At 50.2% G+C, this 10,692-nt stretch overlaps 1 protein-coding gene and 1 long non-coding RNA gene across 5 annotated transcripts in view; one reads left to right on the top strand and one right to left on the bottom strand.

The window, feature by feature from the left end:
- The window catches only part of SERPINE2 (serpin family E member 2), a 73,434-nt gene extending 67,807 nt beyond the window's left edge, over nt 1–5,627 (bottom strand). The window contains exon 1 of one of the 2 annotated variants that reach the window (XM_033426603.2): nt 5,610–5,627. The gene's annotated coding sequence lies outside the window, so the exon portion shown is untranslated. Of the gene's footprint in view, nt 1–4,969; nt 5,215–5,609 lie in introns of those variants that run through there. The other variant, XM_033426613.2, reaches the window with a different exon arrangement.
- Nucleotides 5,264–9,206, top strand: LOC117200964 (uncharacterized). 3 transcript variants are annotated; one of them, XR_007478247.1, is made up of 4 exons: nt 5,264–5,448; nt 5,817–5,981; nt 6,545–8,163; nt 8,948–9,206. It is a non-coding gene; the product is annotated as an uncharacterized LOC117200964 (long non-coding RNA). The 3 variants fall into 3 exon arrangements; XR_007478245.1 differs by lacking the exon at nt 5,817–5,981; XR_007478246.1 differs by lacking the exon at nt 5,264–5,448 and having other exon boundaries at nt 5,730–5,981; nt 8,948–9,186.
- The last annotated feature ends 1,486 nt before the right edge of the window (nt 9,207–10,692 follow it).

A 10,692-nucleotide genomic window follows, 5' to 3' on the forward strand; every position in this document is an offset into this window, starting at 1 on the left:
AGCCCAGACCCTCTCCCAACCCAGGGCTCTTTCCACCAAACCCGGCTTAAGACAGCCAAAAAACTGCCCTGGTAAAAACTGAAAAACAAAACAAAACGAAAAACAAGGGTCAGCAAGAGGGCATGTATCACCCTCACCGAGAAGGTTAATGGAAATAAACCAGAAGGTATTCTCCTACCTTGTATAAACTGTGAAATACGAAGTACAGCCAGTGGACTTCAAGGAAGACAGAATGAAGCCAAAGAGGGTTCGGATGAGGGTAACTGAAGTGAACACAGACACAGAAGCACTTCTGTATTAGACTTCTGCTTTTTTCTAGGTAATGTTCTGTCTTTTAGAAGACATGGTTGATCAAAGATTTTTTTTTTTTAATGTGAAGATATATATTAAATGCAGAAGTATCCGGCACCAGGGGTAGAGGTCTGGGAGGAGAGCTCCTCTTTAAGCCCCAAAGACAAGCTCTCTTTCATAAAGTGTGCAGCAAACTTATGAAAAATATGAATATGGTTTAGTTCAACAGCCATTAAATGCCTTTGGGTCACGCACCACTGCTGGTACGAATGAAACCAGAACACAGGCACGACTTCACGGCACTAAGAATCTGGTGGGTAGAGTATGTTGCTATGACACAGTAACCGCCGTCAGAGAGGCATCCACTTGGTAGGATGTACATGTGTGTGCACACACCACACGTGTGCCACAGGGGACTGGGAGACACTGGTCTTCAGGAAAGACTTTTTGGAACAGGTGATACTAGACATGAGTCTTGAAAAAGGGGAAGTTGGCCAGACAATGAATGCAGAAGATGGAGAAAGAGAATTCCAGGCAGAGGTCCCATAGGAGCCAAGGCGGGGAGTAAGGGCACCGCCATGGTGTGAGGAGTCTGCAGGGAGTTCAGTTTTGCAGGAGAACAAAGTTTGCGGGAGGGTACAAGGCAGGGAGGTGGGAAAGGGTTGAAGAAAGCTTGGACTCTGTCATTACAAATGGCCGGCAGTCTGGGGAGTTGCTAGGGAGGAGAGCAGGGCAGGGCACTGTGGAAAGTTCCCTGGCTGAGGGCTGAGGACTTCTGGGACAGGACTGCCCAAAGGCAGCTGAGTGACCTTGGGGACATACTGTATGACTCTGGACACCATGTGAAATGGGCTCCGCCATGTTCCAAGGGCTGAGGTCTTCTGGGGCAGCCCGTGCCTTGGGATGTGGAATCAACCCTGCCCCGTCTCCTTCCAGAGTGGTTATGAGGCAGTGGGAAGGTGGTGAGGCCTGTGGAAACGGTTTATAAACAGCAGAGACTGCATCTCAGTAAGGGTGAGAAAACACTGGAATTACATATTAGCGACCCTCCTTATAGAGGTTCAAAAGCATTTTGAGAAATGCAGGTACATCACCTTAAAAAGTCAATAGAAAGCTCACCTTTCTATCTGAGATACCTAGCTTGTGACGCAACACAGCTACTCCTTCAGAGTCGGGGTCTGTCCCCAAGGCAAGAGGGAGGCACTGAGTTTTTATCAGGAGGGACACAAGCAGATTCGGATTTGAGGGCCCTGAGGTAAGTAGCCCCAGAAGCAATGTGGATGATGGTTTGAAAGGGGTGCAAAGCTAGTGCAACAGACCAGGCAGGAAACGGTGCAGTCAGGCACTCAGCATTCCCGGGCTGTTGACAGTCCCCCAGCCTATGGTTGGAAGTCCACGGGAGCTAGGAAGCTGCTGTAAATGGGGACCACGGGTGCAAGAGGAAGCGGGAAGCAAGCAGCCTCCAGCATGGCCAGGCACTGGGAGCTCCGTGCCAGCCAAGCGCTGCCACGTGGGAACTAGGCCTCCGGTTCCAGGCCTCCTGGTTTTTAAGAGGAGCTATAAATCCAAGTGATATCGTAACATTTCCAAATATTCACACGATTTTTGTGTAGTTGTGTTCAAGCCAGCAACACATCTGCCAGCTGGAATTGGCACACTGGCCACCATTTTGCCACTTCTGGGCTCTAAAGCAGGGCAGGGCCATGGTGACTAGAGCAGAGGTTTATGGGATTTCACAGCACGAGAAGGACTCGGTGACTGGATGCGGGCGGCAGGCGGTTGCTGGAGGAGCCCAGCGTCCCTGGGAGGGAGGTTCCTGCTTTAGCACCTTGGTAAACAGCCGAGTCACCAGCAAAAAAAAAAAAAAAAAAAAAGGATAAATTTTGGTCAAGGCTGAAACAGGTACGGAGTGGGTGATGAGAACTAAAATCAGTTTTCGACTTACTGTGGGTTTTTCTGCCTAAAGGGCATAGACTTTAGGTAACTAGCTGCAGGTACCAATCTGGGACTCACTTCGTACTGGTGAAAGTGGAAGCTGTGGGAATGTGGTATCCCAAACATTCTGCATGAAGCTGAAGAGGGGTAAGAACAGAGCCCTGGGTCACCCCAGGAGGTGGTGGAGGTGCCAGGGTGGCAGAAGGCAAACCAGGAGGAGGTGGCAACTAGGGAAGGAGAAAAGCATCCATCAGAAAAAGAGGAAAGATCCGTATCCGATGCTGCAGAGAGGTCTAGGACACATGCTCAGGACCACTCATGCAGGAGTTGTGGGGTCTTCTCCTACTTTGGGGAGTCTCTGGCCAGCTTGCAGAGAGTTAAGAAAAAAGGGAAGCCTGGGGAAGTGTTAACTCATTTAAGAAGCCTGGAAGACAGGTGGTGGCTGTAGGTGAGCTGGGGGTGCATTGACAAGGGAGGTTATGGCATTTTAAAAACACTGTTAAAAAAGAAAAGAGTTCACTGGGAGACATGAGGCACTGCCACAGGAAAGTCTTCTCTCTAACCTTCTCTAAGTCCCTGCCCCAACTTGATTTCTCTTCTATTATTCTGCCTTATTCTTATTTTATTAGAGCATAGTTAGGTTTCTTTGTGTCTGTTTGCTGCCACAGGAAAGACTGTTCCAAGAGAACAGCGACCGGCTACATTTACCATACACCAGGGCCTAGCAAAGTGCCTGGACACAACAGATGCTTAAGAAGATTTCTTGGATGTGGGTAAATCTGGAAAAATCTGTAGGAAGGAAATGGGGTAGGACGCGGGGAGACTTCAAACTGGTGACCCCTACTTTCTCATTAGAGTGGGCCATGAAAGGCACCTGCCAAACTGGAAGGAGGGAAAGGAACAGATCTCTTGTGTTCAAGAAGAGTTGCCATGGGAGTACCAGTTTGCAACCTGGAAGGAAGGAGCCTGTGGTGCAGAGACACTGAGATGCTGATTTCAGAAGCTGAGCGTCTCTGGGTGAGGGCAAGATTTGGATGTAGAGGACCCAGTAGCTGGAGTGGTTGGGGGTCACTGGAGTCGAGATGGTTAAGGAAGCAGGAATCGGAAGCATCCCCTACATGGACTGTGGGACTAGGGGAGGAGAGAAAGCCCACGGGCCAAAGTCTCCCATGCTGTGGGAGAGTGACTAGCTGGCAGAGAACAGCCACAGAGAAGTGTAGCTGGGACCTGGCTAGGTCACCACTCATTTCCCACTCTGCCACCTCAAACAATCTCTGACTAGTATTTAATCACTCATGTGGAACTGAAAATTACTGTCCTTTGGAGATTGAATCATTTCTGTCCTTTTCAAATTACACTACTATGTGAATTCATGGGAGGCAGAAATTTTCTGCATAGATTCATTTTTTTTTAAAGAATAAGAGATAGGCGACATCTTGATGACCTTCAGTAATTGCCCTGCACTGTACAATATTTTTGAACATGATTTTAAGAAAGTATCAAAACTTGGGGTTGAGAGAAGCCTTCGATGATTTAGGCTAACACCTTCATTTGCACAGCTGAAGAAAATTTTTTGCTGAAATACTGCAAACAGTACATAATTACTGATTTAGATATGCAGTCAGCATTGAAAGTATCTTCAATTTTTGAAGTGTGCTTTAGATATACAAATTAGCAATGCTTACATTTTTTCCCCAGTTATCTGTGTTCAACTTTCCGATATAAAATCTCCGAAGCATAAAATTATCACGTAAATTGTTCCTGAACAGTTCAGAGGAGCAAACTGCTTCCTGGCTTGAAAGAGGAAGTCAAACCTTCAAACAGCTTTTTATGTTGATGCTAAATATAAATAATATAAATATAAAAACGTTCCCTGCGAAGTAGTCAAAGCAAGACACAGCAGCATTCGAGATTTCTCAAGAGAGACACACACGAAGACTATTTTTCGCTCATTAAAACACTAAAACCTTCAATAGCATCTTCCATAATACCTGAAGGTGGAGTGCTGTCTTATGTAATAGAAGTCTTCCCTCCGCACTCAGTTTGTAGGCAAATTAAACACCTAATTCCGCCCAGAATTTCTGAGTACTTTCACCTTACCTGTAGGCACTGATCAGCATTGCAATTCCCATTTCTACAGACGATGAAAATGGCAAAGATCAGCTCCATGGGCTTACATCGGTTGCCAGAAGCCAATTTAAAGGCTCTCCCCCAAATCACCGGTTACCCCCAGCCCGCTCAGGCAGCGGTAACAAGTAGGAGTCCGTTTGTCTTTCGCGAACAGGCGGCGCACACGCAAAGTACGGGGTAGGGGACGCCCGCGAGTACCTGGGTATCCCAGGTTCAGGGTCACGGGCGCCCGCTAGGCTGGACCGGCGGCAGCAGCAGACACGCTGGCCCCAGGACTCCCGGCCGCGCGGACACCTGGCCCGCCGGCGCGGCCCCTCCGTGCCCCGCCCGGGTCCTATTTGGGCTCCCCGCGGGCCGGGCACGGGTGCGGGGCGCGCACGCAGCTTTGACCGAGGCAGCCTGGCCGGGGGAGGCTGAGAAAGTTCCTCCTCCTCGACACCGGCGCCCCCGGCCCCGCTGGCCCCGCAGCCTCCCGGCCCGGCGCAAGATCGCCGCGCGGAGCCGGCGGCGCGCCGAGCCCCGGGACCGTCCCCGGCGCGGCGGGCAGCGCCTGCTGCGCCCCTCCCGCCCCGGGCGCCCGGGATCGGCCGCGGGGAGCGCAGCCCGTACTCACCGCCCCTCGCTCGGGATCCCCAGGTGGCGGCCGCGGAGCGCGGCGCGGCCCGAGCCGGAGCCGGGTGTTGGTGGGGCGGGGGAGTCGGAGGAGGAAGAGCGGCGGCGGCGGCGGCGGCGGCGAGGAGGGGCAGCGGAGGAAAGAGGCGGCGACGCCTGCACACGCCTCGCAACCCGAGCAGCCCGGCAGCCCCACTGAGCCAGCGGGCCGGCCCCGGCGGCGGGGGCTTTATCTCGGCGCGCGCGGCCCCCGCCCCTTCCTGCCGCCCCCGCCCCCGCCCCGCCCCGCCCCGCCTTCCCGCCGCCTCCTTTGTGTGCCAGCGGCCGCCGCGTCCCCGCGCCCGCACTCCGGGGCGCCCCCGCTCCCGCCGCCGTCCCGCCGAGGCCGCCCCCCGCGGGTCCCCGTCCCGGGGCTGCGCCCAGAAGAGCCGGGAGACGCGCCGACCCCGAGTTGCGGCACCAGCCCGGCCTGGGCTGCACGTGGGTCGCCGGGCTCGGAGGCTGGGGGGGGGGGGCGGGGGGGAGGTTTGGGAGGGGGAGGAACCCAAGGGCTCGCGGCGCGTCCCAGGGACGCAGGGCTGGTCGTCTGGGCTGCCCCCCTCCCCGGGAGAAACAGGGGGACGCCCCGGGACCGTGCCTACCGGTCCGGGTGATGGGGATAACGGTGCCAGGTCGCGACCGGGGAGGGACAGATCACCCCTCGAACCTCTTCGCCGGGTGCCCCAGAGCCGACTTCTCCCGGCCTCGCGAACAGAGGAAACGCAGCTGGTCGCCTTAGGCAAAAGGCAGACCAGGGGATCCAGAAAACTGGATTCCTGGTTGCGGTGACAGCGTGAGGTACCCCGCAGAGACCTGGGAATCCGGCCCTTCCCAGCCGGTTACTACAGCCGATGGGACCTCGTGCGCCGCAGAGAAGCACAGACCCCAGAGGCCGGCGGCAAATTACCGTCCTGCTCCCAGCTGTATGACCCAGATCTCCTGCATGCGGCCCGCCTTTGCATCAGCTTAGTTTTGTAGGTACCCAACTTTAATGGCATAATTTATGTTGCCCTTAGACAGTGCAGAACCCTCACCAGCAGGCCCACGGCCCCGACTGTGAGAAAGAAATATGGTAAATCTCCTAAGACACAGCCTTGAATTAAGCTTGCATCTACTCATTAGAGCAACTTGGAATCTTGGAAGGGTATTCACAGCCTCTCATATAGGGAAACATGCTATGGGAGTTTTGGCCCTAAAATTAAAAGGAAGCACAGTCCACAAAAAGAAAACCCACTTCATTGCTTTACACTCATGCCCAGTATTCATATTCAGTTACAGGCAGGATAAAAATCCTTTTTCCTATTGTTGCCTCTGCCTGAAATGCTTTGTTTCTCCCCACCATCTTCCTGATGACAGCTTCCTTTTACTTCAGGTCAACAACTCAAATGTCACCTTCTCTAGAAACCCTTTCCTGGTCACTTGAGCTCAAGTCACCCGCCTTTCTCCAACCCATGACGTTCTTCATGGTCCTCAGCATGATTTGATTTTTTTTTTTTTACTTGTTTCTTGACTAGTTTTTTCCACACTTCCTCATTAGAATGTATGCTCCCAGAAAGGAAGGAAGAGAAACCAGTTGAATGTGGTTTCTAACTCACCTGGTTCCTGGTGCCTGGAGCCAACACTCCACCTATAGTCTTTGCTCAAGAAATATTTGTGGACAAGTGCCAAGTGACTGTTAACATGGTAAGGACTGCTCCAGGGACAGTGTTATCATTTGGTCTCATCTGGGAAGGCAAGCTGGAGCTGGGAAGAATGAGGTGGGGATGGGAGAAGCTACAGGAGAAAGCCCAGAGGTGGGATTGAGCTTGGTGTGTTTGAGAAGCTAGGACCAGCGTCTTTCAGCTGGAAGGGAGTCATTCAGGGGACTAGTGGAGAAACAAACTATTATAGAACCAAGAAGTGGGTGAAGCCAGGTTATGAAAGCCTGCCCGATTCCCTGCATCCACTTCTATCTTTATCACTTTTTAAAATTGAACATTTTTATTGAGATAATTGTAGGTTCACATGCAGGTGTAGGAAATAACACAGAGAGGTCCCTTGTATGCTTTGTCCCGTTTGCCCCAAGGGTAGCATTTTGCAAGACTACTGTGTAATATCACAATCAGTATATCAACATGTATACATTGATTCATGTCTCAAACACCTTGGGTAATTATTTGCCATTTCAAATTTTTAGTAAAGTTACTCTAAAATTTTGAAAGAAATGAACAAATATTATTTTTATAAATTTATTTATTTTATTTATTTATTTTTGGCTGCATTGGGTCTTTGTTGCTGCGCTCAGGCTTTCTCTAGCTATGGAGAGCGGGGGCTACTCTTCGTTGCCTTGCACGGCCTTCTCGTTGCAGTGGCTTCTCTTGTTGTGGAGCACGGGCTCTAGGGCACATGGGCTTCAGTAGTTGTAGCACGTGGGCTCAGTTGCTCTGCGACATGTGGGATCTTCCCGGACCAGGGCTCGAACCCATGTTCCCTGCATGGGCAGGTGGATTCTTAACCACTGCGCCACCAGGGAAGCCCAGAAATGAACAAAGATTATGTTAAAGGGTTTTGGTCTCTTGTTTTATTGGAACCAACTTTTTTTTAAAGGGGAAGAATGTTTTATTTTCCCAGTTAGAGCATAATGAGGGTCCAGATTCTTCATCTGTAAAAGACAGTCAGAAATCTTTGGGACTTACCTCTGACTGTTCACTTCCCTGCCCTACCCAGTACTGTTGAAGGAACATTTTGAGCAATACTGTACATGACTTCTTAGTTCTGAAATCAGACAGGATGCAGTGTTAACTAATATGCTAAACTATGCCTAACCACTAATGGGCCTTTCTCTCTCCTTGGACATTGGATGGGACTGCCACTGAGTGTCTCCCAGAGGGAAGTGATTCAAGACAAAGACCCATTCTGCCAGTGGGCTATGCTGGGAATACCAACTATGCTTGTTACAGAATGTGCACGGCGACTGCTGACCGGCCTTCCCGATGCCAGCAAGAGGGTACAGAAGCAATCTCCCAAGCTTTCCACAACATTCAAGTGACCAGGCACTTTGACCCCCATCTTAGGGGCTGCCCCAAAGAAGCTGTGTTCCTACCTCACTTGGTGCCCCTAAGCGGCAGTTCAGACACCAGAGGGTGTATGACCCTTGTTGAAATGGATTTGTCATAGGTGTGTGCTTTCAATTGGCGTTTCCCTCCTGTCTTGTTTGAGAAATCCAAATCGGTTAATGCTCCTACCTGCTTCTTTTTGTACAACTTCACATTCACAGCAGAATTTCATTTTGTCCCTCAATTGTGTGGCTTGCCTTAATCCTCTGATAGAGCTTCAAATGGTTTATTCCTTAATTTTTTTTTTTTTTAAGTGACCTGGAGTTTAGCCAGCTCCAGCCAGTCTCTGAGTTTGGCTTTGTGTCCATAAGCCGCAGTTGGGAGAAACGCAAGAAATGCCCAAACAGAATAAAACAAATGATCTATTTAGTCTCATTTCCTCTCTTGGAAGAGGTCCAGCTTTGAGTGCTTTGGAAGAAGATGAAAATCCCCCCACCCCACCCCCATTGCTCCCTCATACACCCAAACAGTATGACCTTGTATTTAAGTAAAAGCTATCCTTAACTCCCAATGGGTGATGGTGTTTTGTCTGGAAGAGCTACTGATGTTTCTATAATAAGATAATAATAGTTGCTCCTCTCCTATCTAACCCCTACTTAAAATGCATTTCACCACAAGACGACTTGTTACACAACTTTATAGATGCGAATGCTGTTTCGTAAGGTTTCAACCAGGGGAAAGGAGACTGGTTATAACAGTTCACTTAGACAATTAGTTTCTGGGACTGTTGCATTGGTATGAACTCTTTTTTTAAGCTTATAATAGGTATTTTTTGTCTTTTTATTTCCCTTTCAAGTTGGCTTTCAAATAATTCCAGTTTCCTCTTTCTGTAACTTCTGAAACAGACTCAACCAGAGCATCAGTTCACACTTTCCCACTCTCGTCGCTACTTTTCACCAACGGCTTCAGAGAAAAGACGTCAGTAAGTGCTGGACTGAGGATTATTTTCTACTTATATTTGACCAGAGAAGATGGGAAGCCCTAGGTGCTGAGGCTCACTGTGATGCTGACCCCTTCAAACAACAACCTAGCTCTTCTTCTCTTCTTCCCTTTACCACCAAACAAGGATGTCACCTCTTTTTTTTGGGGGGGGTAGGCGGGCCTCTCACTGTTGTGGCCTCTCCCGTTGCGGAGCATAGGCTCTGGACGCGCAGGCTCAGCGGCCATGGCTCAGGGGCCCAGCTGCTCCGCGGCATGTGGGATCTTCCCGGACCAGGGCACGAACCCGTGTCCCTTGCATCGGCAGGCGGACTCTCAACCACTGTGCCACCAGGGAAGCCCGCCTCCCTTTCTTTTATACTCTCTCTGCCCTCGCTTCTTACCTGCATCACTGTCTCCTCCCTCTCTCTCTTCCTCCACCCCGCCCCCGCCTCTCTCAAAGGTTACTAATAACTTCCCATGCCAACCCCAGTGGTTTTTCATCATTCTTTATCACCCTTGATCTCTTGGCAGCATATAACTCTGGTGTTTTGCCCATTTTTGAAATTCCTTTGCCTGTTTTCTCTCTTCTCCAATTCCTTAGCCAGCCTTTGTCTTTCCCTCATCAAATCCTTCTCCTCCCGTATGTGGGTGCTATATTATTGTCTGCCCTCAGCTCTCTCCTCTCCTTCACACACTCTCTCCCAGTGGAGTGACCACCCAGCATCTCTTCCCTGTCTTTTGATTGCCAGATCTGTTTTCCTTTGGAGAATCACTTCTGCTTTATGTCACCCTGTTGGGAATGAATGACAAGGTGTCTTTACTTCTTCTAGCCAAGGGGTGGGCATAGGACCAAGCTCACTGGATCCCCTCCCAGGACTTTGAATACTTGAAGGGAATGGGGAAAGTAGTTGGAGCTGACTCATCCTAGCTTGATAAGATTGTTTATGAATCCTTCCCATCTGGATCCCCAGAACCACCATGGTCCCTGCCTCTTCTGAATAGAAGTCCACACTGGACTCTTTTCTAGCCAGATTTGGTTTCTGTTGCTTGTAATCAAGAATCTTTAACACATACATCCTAGATGCCTGTAACTTTGCTTAGCTCTGGATGAGTTCCAAGCCTGTATTTACAGATGGCCTTGACCTCTGTTCAAGTTCCTACTCACATATCTCCAAATGCTTGGCAGATAACTTCTACGTAATATCCCACTGTCAGGGACCTCCCTTGTGGTCCAGCGGGTAAGACTCCATGCTCCCAATGCAGGGGGCCCAGGTTCAATCCCTGGTCAGGGAACTAGATCCCGCATGCATGCCGCAACTAAGAGTCTGCATGCCGCAACTAAGACGTCAGCATGCAGCAACTAAAAGAACCTGTGTACGCAACGAAGATCCCGCACGATAAAACTAAGACCCAGTACAGCCCAAATAAATAAATGAACGACTAAATAAATAAATAAATATTCCACCATCACCTCCTACCTAACAAGTCTAAAGCAATTTATTATCTCCCTCCTGAAGCAGTTCTTCCTCCTGAACTCCATAAGGATTTTAGAGGGATGAGTGCTGCCTCAGTCACTGAAACCAGAAGGCTGGGAATGAGTTCTGATGACTCCTCTTCCCTTTATCCTATATCCAGCCATTGCCTGGTGCTATTAGTAGTTCCTTCCCTA

This window comes from Orcinus orca, chromosome 7 (assembly GCF_937001465.1).
Source record: "Orcinus orca chromosome 7, mOrcOrc1.1, whole genome shotgun sequence".
Taxonomy (NCBI): domain Eukaryota; kingdom Metazoa; phylum Chordata; class Mammalia; order Artiodactyla; family Delphinidae; genus Orcinus; species Orcinus orca.